This window comes from Dermacentor albipictus, chromosome 2, assembly GCF_038994185.2.
Source record: "Dermacentor albipictus isolate Rhodes 1998 colony chromosome 2, USDA_Dalb.pri_finalv2, whole genome shotgun sequence".
NCBI classification, from domain to species: Eukaryota; Metazoa; Arthropoda; class Arachnida; order Ixodida; family Ixodidae; genus Dermacentor; species Dermacentor albipictus.
Genome location: NC_091822.1, coordinates 105628446 through 105651149, shown reverse-complemented (window position 1 = coordinate 105651149; position 22704 = coordinate 105628446). Strand labels below are relative to the sequence as shown.

Here is a 22704-nt window from a genome sequence, read left to right as displayed (position 1 = left end):
GCAAAACGCGATAAAACGCACACCCGGCTAATCCCACGACGGGACTGACACCTTTAGCCTGCCGGCCCGATCGCGGGCGCGCTGGACGGCCAGGATTTGGTCCTCAAAGACGGGACTTCGCAGGAGCACGTCCTACTCTTCCTTGTTGAAATTCGGGCCCAGCGACCCGCACTCCCACAGCATATGAGGTAAAGTAGCAACCTCACCACAAGCCACGCAAGAACAATTCGGATAAATCTCCGGACATATATGCTGTTAAGGGACGCCGGATTTGGGAAGGAGTTCGTTTGCAAGAGCCTGAGCGTGACCGCCTGCGGCCTGCTTAGCTTCTCTCTTCTCTCTAAGTAAAATAATTTAGTAAGTTCATTGTGCGAGATAGAAGCGTCTCTGCGTCCGGGGAGAGAGTCGCCCGATCCGAGGGCAGCGCGGTCGGTAAAGCCACGCGCAGCGTTGTGGGCAGACACGTTGAGGTTCAGAGGAACCCCCTCAAGGAGCGAGCAGCAGTATAGCGCACAGCGATTAACATATTACGCAAATTGTAGTTCTAAGGAAGCCCGCAAGCCGGAGGAACTTTCATGAAAAGGGGAAAAAAAGCAAATTCTGTCATATATACGCCGGAAAGGAGCACGAAGTTACCCTGGAAACTCATTCATTTATTTTTTTTTTCGGTAAGAAAGCTTTGCAAGGGGGAAAAAAAATCCGCTTTCTTTCCACCCTAGTTGATGCACAGCGAAGCTGTTGCCTACGTTAGACAAGCACCACCGTCACAATGCGAGGGGTACCTCACGCACGCACACACGTGCCGCGGAAGTGCAGTACACATCCTCATTCTTCTAGGCCCTCCGCCAAGCGCAAGTGCGTTATTGAAATAATTGAATTTCTCAAGGTAAATTGCGTCACAAACGTTCGTGAAGTACGACTTACACATAAGCTGCAGACCTGATAGCTTCAGACTGTAGCTCGAATATACGAGAAAACATAATTGTTTCACGCAGAAACTCAAATACGAAGCCCTTTTCTAGCTACCGTTTGAGGCCGGTCTGAGTGACCGCGGCCGCTAGGTGGCGGTACCGTTTTTTTTTTTGGGGGGGGGGGGGGGGGTTAAGGTTGAGCGCAGAACGAGCCGACAAATTCCGACCAACTAGAGGCTAACAGCTTCGCTGTAAAGTCTGTCCTGGTCCAGTAGTCGAACCTGGGACGAACGCCCATTCTGGGCCGGTCGCTCTATACCATTTCAAGTGGAGGCGGTCGAGCGTATCGAAGAGCGGGGCCTAATTAATCGACAACACGAAGCGCAGCGATAATTATTGGGGCGTAGCAATTCTGCGGAAGCTCCGCAACGAGCGACCTCCTACGATCCTGGTTAGCTCGGATATGGTATATAGCGACCGCCCCGGAGAGACGTTATATATGGTCTCCGGTTCGATCCCCGGATCGACCACGACGAAGTTGTTTTTAGCTGGGCAGCTTTCTTTCTGACAAACACGTATCGGTTTCCTTTGCAGCTTCTTGCTGTACTCACGACTGCATGGTGAGCTTTAATGAAACGTTTTCTATCAGTGCTTAAATTAAAGATTTTCGCAGTATGGTGTGTAATCTACACATTTAGGAAGTCACAGAACGGCCGATTCAGGCATAGTGAACAAGCTTAAAGGCACAATATAAAAAAGAAAGCATATAATGAATCCCAATATGCGAGGCACGAGATGAAATGACGAAAAAATATCAGAAACCACATCAAACTGAGGTTAAGCTTTGGACACAGTAAACGAATGGAAGGTGCATTGAAAAAAAAAAAAACGTTATCGGCTCTATTTCTTCTTTAATACACTATATAGCTGCAGGATCCAGCAGATACACGTAAAATCTGCTACGTCCTGATCTATAATGCAATGCCGCTGAAACTTCAAACTCAGCGAGGTCACTCGGAGCCGTTAAGGCACCGGATAACGAAGACTTAAGTGCGACACGTGACTCATGAGCGCACGCGCGGCGTGGGAGGCCACGCCTGTACAAGCCTTTAAAAGGGAACGGCCAGAACAGCGTTCGAAAAGCGGTCGATGTAAATTCGATTTGCAGAAGGCCGGCAGGGTCGAAGTATACGCATAAAAAAAGTACCACGCAAGCTCGAAGAGCTCGGAAAATAAAATTGTAAAGGCGATCTTTCCCTTCGGGTCGGGAGAGAGAAGAAAGAGGACGTGAAGGTTTGACCCGAATGACACGCACGCGAACCGGCGGCGTTCTAGACCATGGTCACTGTTCAAAGTTTCGTGAGCAGCCAAGGTCAGCAAACAATATGCACTCAGAGACTCGTAAGGTATACGTGTATACGTATATATGAAGCGGCACACAGAGCAGGGTTATGGCTCTTGGGCTGCATTCACACAGACGATCGGCTCACCCTTGAAAACGACGTCGTGGACACAGATCGCGCTACAGATTACAGACGAACAGCATACGGACGTACACCAACGCACGAGCGCGGCAAAAGGGCCGCGCACGGCGCACGTTCGCGTCCCGCATGCGTGAGCGTTTGCTCGACGATCATCGTTTGTACACGAGGCGACTGCAAACAGCACGCGCACACACGCACACTTCGACCCACGCGCGCAACTGCAACGGCCGTCCACGGTCGTAAAAAAAGATGGCAGTGCCTGCGCGCATAGGGTGGCCGTGTGAACGCCGCGGCTTTGTGTGCTACGCCGAGAACGTCTGCTATAGCTGGTTCGTCTGGTCGCGTCCACAAACACAGACGACGGTTTGTGCTCGCCCGCCGAGAAGGGAGCGATACATCGTCTGTTCCGTCTGCCATGCACGACTCCCTCTTCGGCCTCTGGAGTATATACAGTATACGAGCGGTCGTGAGCGAGTAAGCGAAAATGAAGAAGAAAAAAAGAATGTGAGCGAATGAGCAAACCCTGCGTGCTTGGCCGTTAAGAAGGCCTGTGAAGCGATCCGCGTGGGAGTTCATAAGTCTGTTCCAGCGGAAGTTTTAAAAAATATATATATAAAAGAAGAAAAGAAAGAAAGAAAGAAAAAATACTGACCGCGAAGAAAACGAACGGGACAACGCAGAGACGGTCTCAGACGTTCCCGGCCCAGGCGAGTTTCGAAAATAAGCGAAAGGAGGACTTACGGTGTACAAGGTGCGGTAAATTTAACGATTGGGACGTGCTCATACGAAGACACACCACGTAGCTGTAGAGTTACGCATGCGCGATACTGCACTTTCTTTTCTGTTCTTTTACTTTTTTTCGCAACGACGGTGAAATGCAAGAACGACCGTATCCTCGATCGTGGTGACAGTATGGTCAACTTCAGAGAACCTTAGGCCTCCACTACAGCGCAGACTGCGAGCGACTTCGGGACATCCAGCTAATCGACGGAGCCTATAACTTTACGTAGTGATCACTTAGGTCAACGTATTTACACAACAGCGTCGCGCGCTTCTTTTGCTCATTCCGATGCTGGACGCCATGCACTATATACACGAAAGAAAACAAAGGTCACAGTCTGACCAAACAGCCGTTATTCGCCGAGGGGAAATTGCGGCGATGCGAGTACAGAGTGCACCAGGATGACGCAGCTTATGCGAGCGTTTATGCCACGTGGTCTACATTGCTATAGTAGGTCGCGCCAGCGCGGGTGCTGTTATCGAAGGCATGCATATTGATTCGCGCTTTTAGACATTCCAACACTTACGTGTATATCTCAGATTTAATACTTTCTTCTTCGCGACAGTGAAAGCAAAGTACGAAAGAGGTATAAATAAACCGAAACGCAGGACAAGCCGATGCGATCGGACGATGCGAATTAAGCTCGCAACCAAGGCATGGCTATAGGCTTGGTTATTGGGGGACATTTGTGCACCACAAACACAGCGTGCACACCTTGTGGGCAATTATGACCATTAGTTTCCCCAAATATCATTCTTGTTTTTTCTTTCTCTCAATTCTTGCACCGCGCACACGTACGACGTTTCCACGGTATAACAGGGCTCACAGCAGCCGAACTTTGACATCGTCCTTAGGCTTCTTACAAGATTCAAAGTGTACTGGCCTAGTCATCAGCAGGGTCATGTATAGGTCACCGTGCCAATGGCTGAATCTCTATCAAGAGAAACAAGCGGAAATAATCATTCGGAATGCATACAACACGGCACTGAAACTCCCAGTCAATATGCCTATACAGAGAAACTCCTTGCCTTCCAAGAACATCGGGAAGCTCAGCTCCTGGTACAGAGAGAAAGACTCCTGCAAACACCGATGGGCCGAGCACCTCTCAGACGCCTTGGCTATAACGAACAAATTAACACAATGGCAGCAGCGGCTAACATACCGGATGAAACCCGCAGGCAGCTCAAAGCGAACCCAATACCGAAGAACCTGGACCCGAACTTGCACGAAGGCAGCCGGGAAGCACGTGCAGATTGCATCCAACGCACGCACTCCACCAAAAACGACGTATAGTGTACCTAGACGCAGCCACCCAAGATCCTAAACGAGGATGCAGAGTGGCCACGTTCATGAATGCAAAGTATCGCGAAATCACAAGCGGCTCAACAAGCCAAAGCAGCGCGACTGAAGCTAAGGAGCTATACCGGATGGCTTCAGAGCCGGCAAATCTTTAATCATTCCAACTGATTCTCAAGACGGCATTCCCTGAATAAGCCCCCGCACATTTCGTGTACTCCTCGAGGCGACAGGCGCCGGGACCTGCAGGAATAGCGGGGAATAACGAAGAGGCGGACAGGGCATACCTCAAGGGTTCGCAATTCGAGCACCCGAAGAATCCAGACTCGCAAGTCTATACCGTCTGTTTCAAATGAACTCTCGGCTTTATTGGTACACTACAGGGGAACCGTGCAGGATACGATATCCTCCCTCTCCTAAATCACTCACGAGGGCGGAGGCCACTGAGTGGAGCCAGCTCCAGACGGGAACTTACCCCAGTTTAAACCTACTGAGTAAAAATGTATCCCACCAGATACGCACCAGATACGCCCGGGGTGCGGTCAAAAACCCACCTTGCATCATAGAGCATGGGAATGTGAACTTCAACTCCCACCAGATACGCAGTTAAGTTTAGCCCGGGGTGCGGTCAAAAACCCACCTTGTATCATACCGCATGGGAATGTGAACGTCAACAGCAGTCCCCAAAATTACAAATCCAAGTGCGGAGCATCGGGAAGCACTGCTGGCCAGCGACCGCTGAGAGGACCAAATTGGTCTCGTGCAGCGAGCATGCAAGACAGCTGAAACCGTTGGAGCCCTGGACAAAGTGCCCCACCCATGCTAAACCCAGTCGAGAGCGTACACGAAGACCCCGATGGACTACGACAAAATACCCTGTAGAGACCAATAAATGTTTTTGATGATGGCGATGATGACGACATTATCCTTCTGCCGCACGCCACGCTTCCAGCACTTATCGCAGTTCGAGCGCGGTTCCTGAGAGGGGGGAGGGGGGGGGGGGGCAGATAAGACGCTTCGTTTCACGCGTGCTCGCATCACCCAGATTCGGTTCGCGCGTCTCACTTCCTTCGTTTCGCGTATGTAGGTCCCGCCCACTACACGTCGTCCATCATGCTCCTTCCGCGCGGCTCTCCTTCACCCTCTCGCCTTCTCCACAACGCGCACACCCGGACAACGCGCACTACACATACATACGGACGCTCGCAGTTTTCTACCGAATCATAGTCGGACCTCGGTAGCTACCTCGCGACCGAGAGTCTCTCTCGGCGAGCTCGCGACATGTATCCATAAGCGCAGCAACAAACAATACACATGCAGGAGGCGAACCCAAGTTGACTGTTTGATGCCCGGCATCCGGCGTTCGTACACATTCAACTGCACACATGCAACTCATGCGCGCGAAGCGGACCAAATTTGCGTAGATTGCCGCACGTCATAAACGGGGCGAGTGGTGCCGCGGACACGGGTATACACGTGACCAAAGCCATCACGCGCGCGCAAATCCAGTAGCGACGCGCGATCGCGTGCGCTGCCCCTCGCCGAGACGCATACCACACACGCATCCCCGGTGCGCTGTGCCTTCTATTTGCGCCCAGCTAGGCGAGGAAGAGCCGAACGCAGGGCACGACGTTCGTCGTCGTAAACGGAACACGCGGCGCAATCAAAAAACAACGCACGCGATCCAACCGCAGCTGCGTGCGAGCTCTCGCCGAAGCAACGCCGCGCACGTGCGCGCGCGGCGGTGCACCTACACGACAGCGGCTTCTCCCGGGAAGAAAGACGAAGCGTGTCGTGGCGGACTCTTCCGGAAGCCTTCGACGTCGTGCTCTCTCCGCGGTTCCCTGCGCTCACGCACCGTTAGGAGGGGAGAGCGCACCCGGCGGCCATTCACGCCTGCCTGCCTGCCTGCCCGCATGGCCTGCTCGGGGAGCACGGGGCCGCGCGGGCCGCACAATGGAGGCGGCGGCGCAGCGGGACACGCAAGCGCCCTGCGGCATCGAAGCGCCGGGGCGCAGTGGACCGCACCGCGAGCACGCAGTCAGCGAAAACCCGTCCGCGGTGACGACGCGAGTTTTTCACGCGCACACGCCGCAGTTTGTTGCCTCCCTTTTCCTTCGCCTTCTCTCTGGCTTCCGCCTCGGCAGTACATACACGGCCAGGCTGCGAAGGTGAGGTCAGGTCTCTTAAAGAGATGTGCATACGGGGTTACGGGTCCGATATAGTGGCAAGGTGAACACCTGAAGGGCCGGGTGCTCTTTACAGGTTCGCCATCTCGCGTTATACTTCGGGGCAGAAAGCTGCGAAGCGAAAGGCAGGGGCGGTATATACAGACGGATGACTTATGGGCACGGTCACTTTTACTACACATTCAGCTGGACTCGGCACCGCGCGGACTCGTCGAAGAATGCGGCCGACAGCGTATATCTGGCGTTCGGGTGTTATTCTGCAGATGCGGTCGAATTCCTCCATATTGTCAAGGCCTATCAGAGAGCCCATCAGAGATGCCGCGCAGCAGCACTTTGGACCAATCAGAGCTGACAAAAGGGCCAACTCGACGATGTCCAGAACGGGTGTGAGTCAGCCACCTCGGCACAACGCAACGCTGCCGGTCGCACACGCCAACGCGTCCGCTTCGGAGTCAGGCGAAATCTTCCGGCAGTAAATCGCATCCCCAACAGTGCACGATCGCTCGAGAATACCGCCCCACGTACTTCCTCCTCGGTTGGCAAGTGTAGATTCCTGTTGGCGCGAGGACGTGCTATGATCGAAAACGAGCAACTTCCTCGGAATCACTCCAGATATGAAGTATATATGCGTCGTCGGTGTACAGCGGTCCGCGCCGCAAGAGCAAAGGCGAGCATGAGTCCAGCAGCAACACCGCAATCGGACCCACGGTAGGGAAAATAATTTCCGCCTCGAATGTACCTTGCGCGGCGATATTTCTCGCGACTCCTCAGGCACGAGGACTATACGCCTCGTACACGTACGCATTTAACTCCTTAAAAACGTGACGTCACCGTCGTCCTCACCACGCAGAGGGCTACGACGAGTCGCTGCATGCACCCCATTTATATAGAGGAAGTTTTCTCCACCAGACGTAACTGCTTTTTAGACTTTAGTACATATAGTGCAATACTTCCTAATAGAGTTCTGATGTAATAGTGCCGCGCCGGATCGGGGCAACGCAAATACGTCAACATGGCGTCATTTACGTGGCGTATACAGCCAGTATAGCACCGCTCAAACTTTCTGTTGCGTCCTGTAGCATACTGTCTCTGCACTCTTAAAAACATTTGCACCCTTTGAAGCTTATGTTGTCCCAAAACGATAATCGTCATCTGCCTTGCCTGCGTTTCCTTTCTTGAAAGCTTGGCGCTCGGTATACTTTCGTGTCGAGAACGCTATGTCACGCTAATAACGCGCATGTAGTCCGTGACTTGGAAGTACCGGGCTCGCAGCGTTAAATAAAGGAAACGCAAGTAAAGGCAGATGACGATTATTGTTGTGGGACAAGATGAGCCCCAAAGGGCGCAAACTTTTCTAAGGGTGCACATTGAAAACTAATTTACACCCTCGACCAAGTGTGCATGAGGGTGTAAATTTGTCTATAACTCACATCGTTACACCTTTACGGGTGTGACGGTGCGAGTTATAGACACATTTACACCTTTGTGCCCCCTCAAAGTGTAAACTACATAGTTTACAGTATACAGTTCGAACGCGCAGTGAGTCTCTGTAGTCAGTCTAAGCCAGCCTATTCGATACACTATAGTTATGACGCTAAATCACGTATACCAGCTCCCCAGGGCTTCTGTCTCGTGCATGTATAGCATATATTACCGCAGCACCGCGTATGAAGTAAGTTCTGCAGCAACGGCAAGTATACAGTGAAAGCTAAAATTGTCGTCCGTCCGGAGGTAGCACTACGCTAAAAGAAACGCATGCGGGTCCTTCAGAGATAAGGTTCCGCAGTAGAGGAAAACTTCATCCGGGGGGGGGGGGAATCGAACCTGCGACCAACGCCTTTTTCGGGGCGTTCGCTGTATACACCACCCGAGTTAACCAGCAACACCCCGTCTATTGCGACGCGCGGCGGCGCCTAATTGCGCTCCCCGCGTATAGGAAGAGACACGCATTTGCCTCATCAGACGCACGGAGAACGCGAGTCATGCATTATTAATGCACACACTGCCATATCGCGCACACCGCAAGTCATTACAGCACGCCGCCGACGAATGCAGGGCGCCATTACGGCGCCCGTGAAAACAACCGGCACACGCGAGTATATGGAAGTCATCGGCGTGGCCGTCGCGCCTGGTATTATACAGAGGCGGGGGCACTATATGGAATGTGCTTCACTGTGCACTATACATAGCGTTTTCATAAAGACGACCCATGCCCATAACGCGTGGCAGCACGCATGTCAGAATTACGAGGGTCAGACAGTAAAGCACCTCGCGTTTCCGGGGTTAAACCGAAGAGGAGAACTCTGGGATAACCTGCCCCATATAAGTATCACGAAACCTCTCTTACGTAACGGCGCTGACTGAGTCGGCGCATCCATTGTGAATCGATCACGAGACGGCGGACAAGTCGACGGCTAACCATTCGTTAGCGCGATAAGACGCCTCAGTGAATCTTTATATAACACGCAGTCGTCCGGAAGAACGAATACGTTCGCGACGAGGAAAAAATATTACGAGGACCGGTGCAGCCAATCTAAGTATAAGGAAGGAACGATAGGCGATATCCTATGCACGCAGCATGCACTTTCGTTCGTGAGCCCATAAATATCACGCGTTGTGCACGAGACCATCCTATAACCCTGTTGACCTACGCTGAAAGTGCAGACGCTTCATGTTACATGGTCCCAGTTTTAATTACTGACTCACATATATCATGGTCTCTGGCTTGGATTCCCTGATATATAGAGACCAACCTATACCCGAGCGTCAATATTTCGACATTAAATAAAGGCGTGTATGCATGGCCTCCGGGATCCGCACATGCGCGGCGTTCCTACATGCATCGCCTAATCTCGGAAATCGTGCCCCACATTTCCTTCTTCTTCTTCTTTTTTTCTTTAGTAATGAAAATGGCGACACGAAAGCGAAGACACTGTCCACCTGTGGCATATTTGCTTTCACTTTTTTTTTTACGCGTCAATGCCAAATCAGACAAAAGATGACAACATGCACGTGACCTGCGCTGAGCAAAGACAGCGAACGGCAGCGACGTACGCGCTATCCGGATAGAGCGGTTATAGAACGAAGCGTACGTAAGGAGAAGAGCGCGTCGATTTCAGGTCCAAAAGCGTTACTACTGCGCCAGCACCCTCGATGAGAAATGACACAACGAAGGTCTCGATTTAAACCCGCACTGTGCTTCAGCCAATACGTGCACAATTGTAGACCATATACAATACCAGCGGCTCAGTGGATCGATGGCGTTTTGTTGACGAGCAAAGAGGACTCGGAATGGTTTAGGCCGCCACATAATTTTTATTGAGGAAGAGTGCACGCAACACTCGAGTATTAGGATTTTAGTGCACATTAAAGAACCACTGGCGATAGAAATTATGGTGTAGCGCTCCAATAAAGCATCCCCCCACGACGCATTGAGCATTGCAACAGTCTCAATTAACCTCTGCTTGAAAAAAAAAAAGAGGTTCTCTTAGGACCTCTTTCGCCGGACACCTCTCGCACGACAGTGGTCGGGATTTGACAACTTCAAGAGTTTTCGCTGTTGATGCTCATTCAATACTGTTCGTTCACTACTTTCGCCCTCGTCATCACCAACTTTTCTCTCATTCTGTGACCCGCCGCGGTCGGCTGGTGTTGCGCTGCTAAGCACGAGGTCACGGGATTGGCAAATCGCGGTTTTGGCACGGCAAAACCCAGAATATTCAATTCTCTTTCTCTCCCTTTTTTTGCTCGTCTTCCCCAACGCTAAGTGGCAGGTCAGAACTTTCATTCAGGCTCATGTCTCCAATCTTCTATCATAGTAAATCTCTCTCTCTCTCTCTCTCTCTCTCTCTCTCTCTCTCTCTCTCTCTCCGTATGTTGGGACGTACCACCCCATATTGCTTATTGTCACTTGCGCCTCGCTTCGGTGCTTACTCTAGGACGACCAACGAAAAAACAACGTTCGGCGATAGCGTTGGAGTTGAACGATCGCGTTCTATAGACTACATCACATACAGTCTCGATTGGTCTCGATGTGCCGATAGCCGAAAAAGAAAAAAAGAAGGGCGGAGCAGAGCGAAGCGCGCTGCACCCCACGCGACCCTCGTCGGCGTACAATATAAAGACGAGATGCTTCGCAGCCATCTATTGCCGCATCGTCTCTCTCAACAAGATATTCTTGCCCGTCCCGGGAGGCGCACGCCCATTCCGGAAGCGACGCAGACGTCCGGCGAACGCGATCGAGGGTGCGGTGCACGGTTGCGGAGGGCATCGTTTGGCATGGATGGAAACGGCGAGATGAAATGGGCGAAGGTGTTCTCCTCTCCTGCATGTAGTTCTCGAGGACGAGCAGCGAAACCGGCGGAATGAACTCGAGCGACGAGAAAGAAGCTGGAGGCTGCGCGGGCGTCGAAAGAGCGAGCCGGAAACGCAAGCTCTCTCACGACGTGCGCCCTTGTTCCTGGTCTGGTCGTTGCTTCGTTCGGTATATAACAGAGAGAATGCGTAGGACGCGAACATGCGTTTTCTGCAGTGCACAATGGCACGCACGACAAACACGATCGCTGGAAGAAGCAGCGAATTATTAGCGGGATGTCGAGCAGACGACACCGAAAGTGATCAGCCGGCAGATTGCAAGCAGACAACACCTGCAGCAGTGGACCAGATGGATATATAGCGTTCTGCATATTCTGCTAGTTCCCTTTCCAGCAGCATCATATGTCTACAACAGCATGCCGATCATATGCTGTTGCAGCCAGGTCGGCGATTGTTTATGATATATTCGTGCCGTTTTCGAATTATATAACTTTTAGTTGAGAGTCGGCGCTTGTGTAGCGCTCCTCTTTTATTCGTCCTCGTCTTTCTAGCGCTGGCGCAGCATGGCCTTAGTTGCCTTTGTGCCACTAAACCCAAACTAACCGACCAACCTAACCATCTTTCTAGCGCTGCTGTTTGTCAAATATGAACGATGTAATGGCTCTACCCATGCACTATGTACCGATGGGGTTGACATATAGAAACACTCACGATGTACCCTGCTAGCAGTGGCGTAGCCAGAAATTTTGTTCGGGGGGGGGCTACGCCACTGGCCCAATATATATATATATATATATATATATATATATATATATATATATATATATATATATATATATATATATATATATATATATATATATATATATATATATATATATATATATATATATATATATATATATATATATATATGCGCGTTGCAGCTCAGCCTCCTCCTTAAGAGGAAGCTTTAGCTCGGGTGCTCCTATTTAAGTACATGTAGAAGGGGAATTCCCTTTTCCCTGCAACCACTTCACCAAATTTGAGGGGGTTTGTTGCATTTGAAAGAACAAGTTTAATTCTAGTGACTACTGGTGTCGAATTTTTCATTTAGGTGGTCAATTATTTATTAAACATTGGCCAAAATTGAACATCTTCAGAAAACGAAACTATCAAGTTTAAAACTCCGTGACTCAACAATGAAAAATGATATCACAATTCTGTGAATTGGATCTAATAGTACATCTACAGCGGACAAAATAGATATGCTACACATGAATCTCAAAAAAATTTAGTATTGTGGAAATACGGCTTTTGCAGAACCCTTGTACACAACGTAACCAATTCACGTAAGATACAAATTGACATAACAAACTTGTCCGCTTTGACTGTTATAATAAATGCCTTTTACAGAACCACAATATCTGTTCTTCATGCATAGCTATTAGTTTGTAGACGTCGTGCTTCTATTTTTTCAAACTTTCGAATTTTTCAAAATATGTTAAACAAAATTCAGGCCCTAAATCGAAGTTCTTTTTCCAACAGACACTAGGATTTCACTTTCTCTCTCAAATGCAACCAATTTCAATAAAAGCGATTAGCAGGATTGTTTTAGAAAAGCGTTTCTGCGTTTTACAAGTATTTGAATAGGCCGCGTCGGAATGGGCCCGAGCTAAAGCTTCCTCTTACACAATTTATCGTGGTATCAAATACATGAATAATAACTGCATTGTCATTGCCAAAGATGCTGCAAACGAATTCTTGAAAGCTAGGCATTGTAAATACAAGTAAAATATGTATTTTTTTATAAAATATTATACTCGTATGTGCCAAAAATTGTGCCCAACATAACTGACGTCAATGCTTCCATGTTTTTTGTCTATTTATTAAGTAAAGAAAATATCACACGAACTTTAGAACTATATCAGTTCGAAACCAGGAAAACAGTGCATGCCACTGATATCAAAAATGAAAAAGCGATGAACTGAACAAGTTGAGGACAAATATGTTAATGATACTTTGTCATTCAAGAACCGTGCTTACATTCTTGTATATATGCAATGGCCAGTGAAAAATCTCAGTGAAGCTGTCGTTTCTTCCAATGTATTACGCAGGAGTAGCTGTCCCTTGTCGTGTATCGTGAGTAATTGCACCGAAGTTATAGTCGCGACAGAGAGCACGTATAAAAAGCAGGAGTTCTACAAGATATATGAGGGCAAGTCAAATGAATGAGCCAACAACGGGGTACTTTATTTAAAAGTAGTCTTCATGAGAATTTAGACATTTGTAATATTGACTAGCGAGTCGCGTGATTCCTGTCTTATAAAACTCCTTGGTTTGCTGTTTCAAAAAGTCTGTATCTGGTTCCCTTGAGCTGTTTTTTCGGTTGCCCCAAAATGTAGAAGTCGCAAGGTCACAGGTCTGAGCTGTATGGCGGATGTTGCAGCGTTTCCCACTTGAACTTTGCCAGTTTTGTATTAACCACATAAGCGACGTGGGGACAGGCATTGTCGTGGAACAAGATGACCCCATTCGTCAATTTTCCGCGCTGTTCGTTCTTGATTGCGACACGTTACCATTCTGGCGTTTCACAATATCGGAAACAATTGATAGTCACTCAAAATTTAGCAAATTATATCAGTAATGGATCCTGTCGATCGAAAAAAAAAGTCAACAACACTTTTCCAGCGGAAATGATGGCCTTTACGTTCTTTGGGCGGGGTAAATTCGAATGTTTCCACTGTAAGCTTTGCCGTCGTGTTTCAGGCTCGTAGTAGTGGCACCAAGGTTCGTCCCCGATTACAGTTGCAAACAAGAAGTCGTCATCCTCATTGTGATACCCGATCAGATGAGTCAAGGCAGTGCGAAACTTCTCCGTCTTCTCGCGATGGATCAAAATCTTGGGGATCCATTGCGCACCAAAGAGCCGATAACCGAGAAGCTCATGAATTATGGCGTGAACCGAACCGTGACTGATGTTCAGACGGTCTGCCAGTTCATCGATGCTTATCCTCCGTTCTTGTTTCAGCAGGTCATGAACCTTTGAAATTGTGTGTGTGGGGGGGTGATTGCACGATGGTTTTGGCCCGGTCTCGGAATGCCTTTGCAACGTCCTTTGAACCGTTTGCTCCAACGCTTCACAGTGGTCAATGAAATGAAGTGTTCAACGTACACGGCAGTCACATGGTGATTAATTTCTGTTTTGGAAACACCTTCAGCTGTCAAAAACTTCGCGGCACCGAGCTGTTCAACTTTTGAAGTCTCCATTATGTGACGCAACCATATTCAACCCAGTGTATGAGAGCATTAAAGAACATTTATATTCACACCTGCGTGTCACTTTTGTAAATGAGACATGCCGTTCTCCTACGCGCATGCCTCGCAGATAATGAACCGAACCATTATTGCGCGGTTAGGGTAGGCTCACTTTCATTTGACTCGCCCTCGTACATTAGAAATGCAGAGATACAATGGGATATACAAATGCGAAAATACGGCTTGATAAAGGACAAAAAGTGTCACTGGAAACAAAGTTCACTGCATGTATACACAACACCTCGGAACAAGATATTTAGGTATACGTATAAGTCTCCAATCAGTCCATGTATGTCTATGTAAGAAGAAGTAACTGTGTATAATGCGTCAAAAAAGGCAAATAAACATGTTGCACAATCATAGATTCACAGAATCCTAGATTCCGCACCCATTCCATCCACTCCCCCCGATGTATTGCGCGCGACGGAAGGCGGCGCGCTTGCTCTCCGCTTGTCTCCTTTGCGCACACAAGACTGAGCCACCATCGTCGGCTCACCCATTCCACCTCCCCTCCTATGCTTTCACTCGCACATACAGCATGCAGCGCGTGGTCACGATGTTATCACCCTTGGACTTTATACGAAACATGAGGGCGACGGCGACGGCAGGAATGCGCCTGGAGTGTCCATATAATTGCTTTCGCAATAATATAATAAACGGATCCGGCAACTGAAGCGTCCCGTCGCCCATTACTTTCGGCAAAAGAAGTATCAAAATCGAACTTTCACCATGCGACAATTCGCTGCGCCGCAATAATGTATTTTTTTCTGTGAGGCGGAGGCACCGAAATGAAAAAAAAAACGCATAGGAAAGTATGTTAGACAGAATCGAATGCCTACTTCAGGCACCTAATGGGGCTACGGAATGAATACCGAAGAAAACATGAGACGCTTGGTACACTGAGAACCATACGCATACTGCTCAGTATCCTACAACGGCGAAACAAGACTTTCCGGAAAGGTTCCGCTCAAGGAATGCGGTGCAATCCTTCGAGTCCCCACAGTGATGGCGGCGAGCGACTATTTTTTTTTTCTCGTCTGCTAGCCAGAAGGCGTCCAAAACTCTGTCAGGTGAAAATCCACTCGGCGAGAGCAAACCGAACGCGCACCGAAGTGCATCGCACGGTGGTCGGGGCCATGCGAGAAAAACGTATGCGCTCTGGCTGGCTCTGGCAGCCCGCGGGTAGGGTAGTGAGAACAGAAAAAAAATTGAAGAGGCTCAATGTGTCCTTGCGAATAAAAGTCAAAGTACGAAAAATAAATAAGAACGTAGTCACTTTGGCTGGCTTTAGTGTCTTGACATGGATGTTCTGGCGTAGGTTAAAAAAAATGTTGATATTTTTTTATGTGACATGACGGCACAAATGAACCACCCCAACGCTTCGTCTCATTGGACCTCGCTGCCTGCTTTGTCAACTCGTCTGCTAGTGTGTTGATTTGGCTTGTCTCGTTGTATGTCCCGATGTAAGACTTTAGAAAAGTCAATAGACCTTTGGCGTCATATGTTTATAACAGCATTAAACCCACAAAGTTCCGCAATTGAAAATCTAAAGCACAACTTTGGAAATGTCAATGCACCTTTCACATCAAGAGCTTATGAGATTTATACCCATAAAGTTTCGCACTTGATATCCATGCGCTCCATAGATTCCGTGGCCTCAGTGAGATGCCGCGACGAGCCCGCTCACCATCAAAGAGCCCTTGAAACTTTGTGCTCGGATGGGGCTGCGTGGCGTTATGTGACTCCCGGTGTATGGGCGTTGCCACTAAATCCAGCCCGAGTTTGCAATCTTCGCGGTTAAATGTATTTTCGAGCGTCGAAAAGATATTCTAGACAAAATCCAGAGTGGTTTCCGGCGCCGGGGGTCGCTTTGGTCGGCGGTGCATGGACAGCACGAAAAAATTTCGGGGGGGGCTGAAGCCCCATAAGCCCCCCCCCCCCCCCCCCCTGGCTACGCCCCTGCCTGCTAGGTGCATGTTATAGAACCCCTAGCAGTTGAAATTCCAACCCGGAGCCTGCATCCAATCACAGCGTCTTTCACAGCCCGCCAGTTGCTTTGAAACGTTAAACCACGGTAATTTATTTAACTCACGAAGCAGACGACAAAAAAGAGCGCTCGCGCTTGTCACGCTCGTGTATCGTCTGCTTTAGGAATTGTTGAAGAGCGTGCACCACAACCGGTAACAATTAGTATTCACTATAGTCGCATATACGGGAACAGGAGAAATAGAGCAGCCACCTATACTGCATATACACGCCTGAGACACGAAGACAGCTCATTGGTATTACCGCTTTTTCACATTCTTTTTTTTATTATTACCGTTTGTTATGTTACGATTACATTTTTCTTCAAGCACCGTGCACCGTTAGATGCCATCTCTATATAGACGTGGACAAAGTAAGCGCCTCCCCGTGTTTGTTATGGTAAATAACGTGTATTTTTCTCCTACAACGTAGAGACGAACATGCAGCAACGATGAGCGTGTTGTCAAGTTGGCATTCCATCTCAGATATTCGTGTCGTTTCACAGTACATCCGAAACGTGCTTGCTCTCTTCACCGTGTACGACGACACGATGGACTAGAGCAAATTAACTATTAGTGTTAGTTTTCTCCAAAACATGACTGCGAGAACACGACCTTAAGGCACATCATTGCAGTTCTACGCGCATGAGACTTCACATCCGGGATGAGCACATTAGGTAGTTGCTTCCGAGTTAATCTTGAAAAGGGTTTAAGGCAATATGCAATATAACGTACAAGGAGCCTCACGAGGATATTAACCTACCACCATTTCCTAACTTTTCTCTCTCTCCCCCCCGGCGCTCGGTGGCCGGTTGGCCCTCGTAGCCTGACCCGTTGTCTCCCAGGCGCGCGCCACCTGATGGCCGCCGTGCACATTAACGCGCCGGATGCAAAGCGGTGTTACGGCCGCGCGCTAAAAACGCGCCACACGGCAGGTGCCCGGCCTCACGCGCTCGTAACCACGTGGTCGCGGTCGGCCATCCGCGTAATTTGCAGACGCGGGTCAGCGGGGCCAAACGACCACGAGGCCGCCGCCAACGCCGCCCATGGAAGCGGCACACTAACTCTATACGCGGCCTGGAAGGTGTTTACCTAACTGGCATAGCACTAATGCAGTATACGCGCTGTTAGGCCGCTCATCTCTCGAACACGCAGAATGGACGGCGGAGGGCTGCATGATTGTTTTGTATATACTTTTGAAGTGCCGCGAGTTGCCCGTGCGTTTTGTGAATAGGGAAGCGTCTAACCCCCCAGCGCCTCAGGCGGCAATCGTTTCTGTGGTTGAGGGGTCGGACGGCCCGCGTGGTGTTGGGTGACGAGCCGAGGCGCGCGCCGCCGCGGGGGGCGCGGTGCAGAGGCGAAAAACGGACTCGGAGAAAATGCTTTTACGCGGGCTTTGTTGACATTCCGCCGATGGTCATAATAGGGCCACGCGGACAAAGCTCGAGCGGAGAAAGGTTGTATACGCGACGTTGTGGCGCCGGCTCTTGAGTCCCCTGCTAATTAGAGACGCAGCTGCCAGCAAGGTTGACCACGTCTGGCGCGTACGGAGCGGGGGGTTCACCCCCCTACGCATTCGGACGGCAGCCACGTGCATCTTGTTTTGAGCGCTGGGGAGAGCCCGCTTTGTGTCGTGTTACAGCATGCAGTGCGCGCCGTAGAGAGGGGCGCGGCGTCGTTTGAAGAGCACCCGAGTCCGGATGCCGCCAGCGGTAATTAGTTTCCTACCAGGAAAAACCTTGAGGGGGGACTACGGTACGCGGTGTTGGGACACCAGCGCCCGAGCCACCCTTGCTGGCTAGAAACGCCGCTGAGGTGCGAGATGGCCTCAATAAATCATGCAGGCCTGGCGCGTTTGACGAGGCCGTCACTGACCACGTGGAAATAGGAGGGGGAGAGGAAGATGTGGGAAGAGGGAAAACAGGGTGGTTTTCCAATAGATTCACTTATGAGAGTAAGCCCATCCCTTTGGGTTGTGGCTTAAGAAACTGTCAACTCTCATTGGCAATTGCTTCCGTGGGATGGGCTAACGACCCTACCGCCCTTTTTCTTTGTCTCTTTCCCCTATAACAACCGAGACGAGGTGCTTGTTCCTCAGTCTAGGCTGTAATCACTAAACCTGATAGAACAGTAAGACTCCGTACGATGCAACGCTAGTCTGGGCCGTAACCACTTAGTGGTAGAACAGTGAGACTCGGTTGGTCGTATGTAGTGACAGTTGTCCTAGGCTCTAACATAAGAGAAGTAGAAGAGTAAGGCGCTGTTCACTTGTGTGTTTTGTATCAGTGTTCTTTTGCTAACTCGGTATTTGACTGTGTAAATATTTCCGTTGCAATATATCTTCAAGTTTTGTTACCTCCAAGCTGCCTCCTGCTTCATCAACGCCGATAAACACCTTGAAGAGACTTTGGTCGACTTCAAGGAGAACAAACAAATCATCGCGCCAAGTGAGCAGGAACATTCACGCCCATCCAGTTGGCATGGCACTATAGTATTACGCTGGCTTCCATGAGCTGTTGTGAAGCCTGGACAAAGCATCCGCGTTACCATTACTGACACCCTTCCGATGTCGCACTGACACGTGATATCGCTGTAAAGCCAGCGCCCATCTTGTCAATTTTGCCCCGTGTGGAGTCGAAGTTGTAAGGTACGACAATGGATTGTGGTCGGAAACAACGTTTATCTCGGCACCAAAAAGCCAGTAGTCAAACTTCTTTAAGGCCCATAGACACTAGAGTGCTCTTACAGTTTGGAACTGCAATCGTGTGCTTGATAGTTTGATGACATGTACTGTGTATTTCTTTTTACTCTCTTCTTGCTTTGTTATATGAAAGTGTTTGTTGTTGTGATGTAATTAGGCTAGGGTGTGGTTAGAATGTTCATTACGTAATCGCGGCAGTGATTTATCGTATCACTGAGCGAAAATCAGCCCAGTATACTCTTTAGGGGGAACGTGTTAGGCCGCTCATCTCTCGAACACGCAGAATGGACGGCGGAGGGCTGCATGATTGTTTTGTATATACTTTTGAAGTGCCGCGAGTTGCCCGTGCGTTTTGTGAATAGGGAAGCGTCTAACCCCCCAGCGCCTCAGGCGGCAATCGTTTCTGTGGTTGAGGGGTCGGACGGCCCGCGTGGTGTTGGGTGACGAGCCGAGGCGCGCGCCGCCGCGGGGGGCGCGGTGCAGAGGCGAAAAACGGACTCGGAGAAAATGCTTTTACGCGGGCTTTGTTGACATTCCGCCGATGGTCATAATAGGGCCACGCGGACAAAGCTCGAGCGGAGAAAGGTTGTATACGCGACGTTGTGGCGCCGGCTCTTGAGTCCCCTGCTAATTAGAGACGCAGCTGCCAGCAAGGTTGACCACGTCTGGCGCGTACGGAGCGGGGGGTTCACCCCCCTACGCATTCGGACGGCAGCCACGTGCATCTTGTTTTGAGCGCTGGGGAGAGCCCGCTTTGTGTCGTGTTACAGCATGCAGTGCGCGCCGTAGAGAGGGGCGCGGCGTCGTTTGAAGAGCACCCGAGTCCGGATGCCGCCAGCGGTAATTAGTTTCCTACCAGGAAAAACCTTGAGGGGGGACTACGGTACGCGGTGTTGGGACACCAGCGCCCGAGCCACCCTTGCTGGCTAGAAACGCCGCTGAGGTGCGAGATGGCCTCAATAAATCATGCAGGCCTGGCGCGTTTGACGAGGCCGTCACTGACCACGTGGAAATAGGAGGGGGAGAGGAAGATGTGGGAAGAGGGAAAACAGGGTGGTTTTCCAATAGATTCACTTATGAGAGTAAGCCCATCCCTTTGGGTTGTGGCTTAAGAAACTGTCAACTCTCATTGGCAATTGCTTCCGTGGGATGGGCTAACGACCCTACCGCCCTTTTTCTTTGTCTCTTTCCCCTATAACAACCGAGACGAGGTGCTTGTTCCTCAGTCTAGGCTGTAATCACTAAACCTGATAGAACAGTAAGACTCCGTACGATGCAACGCTAGTCTGGGCCGTAACCACTTAGTGGTAGAACAGTGAGACTCGGTTGGTCGTATGTAATGACAGTTGTCCTAGGCTCTAACTTAAGAAAAAGTAGAAGAGTAAGGCGCTGTTTACTTGTGTGTTTTGTATCAGTGTTCTTTTGCTAACTCTGTATTTGACTGTGTAAATATTTCCGTTGCAATATATCTTCAAGTTTTGTTACCTCCAACCTGCCTCCTGCTTCATCAACGCCGATAAACACCTTGAAGAGACTTTGGTCGACTTCAAGGAGAAAAGAACAATCACGAAGAAACTTAACTCGCGCCTTGATCGCCGTCGCATACTGGCGATAACAGGGGCTTCGCAACGGTGACACGGTGCCTTTCAGGCGGCTTCTAGAGGAACTATATAGACGGACGAAGCTATAACGTACAGAACTGAGAAAATACACGTCAGTGGGGTCGCGGGCCATAATTATATACACCGCGAAACGAGCGGTGGAATCGAGTCAGCGCAAAGCGAGGAAAGATAACAGCTCTCTTCCGTGCTACCGGCCTCACTCACTGTTATAGATAAGCGCGCCAAACAATGGCCACTGATGGCGACACTGCTCGACTCATCATGCGCATGCGTCTGTGATGTGTAACTGCTTTTTCTTGGCACCTGCGCCAAACGGATATTATATACACGCTTAACTACATTCTATTGTTGCCCTTTTTGTGGTAATTCTTGACATCGACTGCAGTGGCATGCAGCCATGTGTGTGTGTGTGTGTGTGTGTGTGTGTGTGTGTGTATGTATGTATGTATGTATGTATGTATGTATGTATGTATGTATGTATGTATGTATGTATGTATGTATGTATGTATGTATGTATGTATGCGTGTGGAAGCTATCAGGTGCTGCAGGATCGCTAATTTCTCCACGCCCCATAGGAGACAGAAACTCAAATCGGTGCTCTATTTCCGCGGCCTTTGGCGGGCAGGCCAAACACACACGTAGCTAGATAAACCCCACCGCTGCCGGCAACCTGCAGTGCTCGCCGCGCAAGCACGCACCTCGCGAGGGCCTTCCCCCGGTAAGGTGACGTCGTCACATTATCGCCGAAACAGGCTTGATGTGCAGGTTCGGAAGCTTTCCATGGCTGGGCTGGATCGCTGCTTACAGGAAGGGTTTCAAAAAATGAAGCACCAACGGTAACGGCACACAAAGAAGGAACAAAAGACAGGACAAGGCGTTTTGAAAGCTATGTACCAACTAGCCCCACAACGTGTTTTACTGCAGTTACAGGAAGGGCTTTTGAGTCCTGACAGTTTGCAGAAACGAGTGCACGCTGTTGAGTTACAACAGTCACGCGACGTGTTTTACTTTTTTTTACGTTCTTTGAAGAGCGCGATAAATTAAAGTTGTGCGCCCACATTCACGCGTTCAGAGAAGTCTAAACTATGCTTCTTCGAAGGGAATGAGTCCTCTAGGGTGCTCTTTTTTTAAATTTCCTTGTCTTGTTTACAACACCTCAGCTTGCTGAAGCTTTCCATCGGGTTTTTCGTGAGTTCCCTGCAGTTTAACAAAGACCGGATGCGACTATGCTATTCTCTCCCGATACCGTTTACAGCTGTTATCGGAGACAGAGAGAGGAAAGCTTCCTGCAGAGTGCGGCTGGCTCTCGAACGAGTCAATGTCGCCGAAAGCACGTCACCTTCTTCCAGGTCTATTCGACTTCTTCGCATCAAGCGGTGCACGGAACGCAGTTTCATATTACCTTATTACCGCCCTGTGGTTGGCGCAGCATAGCCTTAGCCGCTTTCGGACAACTAAACCCCATTTAACTAACCTATTACCCGACCTTCCTATCATGCAAGTTTTACGAACCGGGTTATACGATAAGACTAACGGCCAACCGAGGCAGATGCAACCCCCCCCCCCCCCCCCCCCACTCCCAGTTCCCGCACCAGCCCACCGTGACGCTATGGTTTCTGACGGCGTTTGTTCGGTTTCTAGTTATATTTTTATCGATAAATGATTTACTGTAACAGGAACAAAGTCATAACTTAGCAAGTGTCAAGAACTCTTTCAGAGCCGCAGTAGCCAAAATAAGGAAAGCTACGTCGCATGGACGCACAGGCACTGGCGTCTCGCCGCCAAATTCAAGAAACTGAACTTTGACCTTCACTTGCTCTTCGAATAATGAACCTGTTATCACAAAATTAACGAATTTAGAGTTTTGAAATAATACCTAACCAAGCTGAACTGATTTTAGTGTTTGTATTTAGTGTTTCAATACGGGGCTGCGTCGCAAAAAGAAGAAAGAAAGGAAGAAATAAAAATATTACAATAATAGAAAAAAGCGATAGACCCAGGAAACCGCGGGAACAGGAGAGCGACCCCTAAAACGGACACATCCTTCGTCCACTACAAGAAGCGGTCAAAACAAAACGGCACACG

General features: G+C 49.5%; 1 protein-coding gene across 3 annotated transcripts in view; it reads right to left on the bottom strand.

The window, feature by feature from the left end:
* The window catches only part of LOC135919502 (BICD family-like cargo adapter 1), a 208763-nt gene that overhangs the window by 169349 nt on the left and 16710 nt on the right, over positions 1-22704 (bottom strand). Inside the window, exon 1 of one of the 3 annotated variants that reach the window (XM_070533828.1) lies at positions 20585-20719. The exons of the other annotated variants lie outside the window; for them this stretch is intronic. The gene's annotated coding sequence lies outside the window, so the exon portion shown is untranslated. Of the gene's footprint in view, positions 1-20584; positions 20720-22704 lie in introns of those variants that run through there. 3 annotated transcript variants of the gene reach the window in all.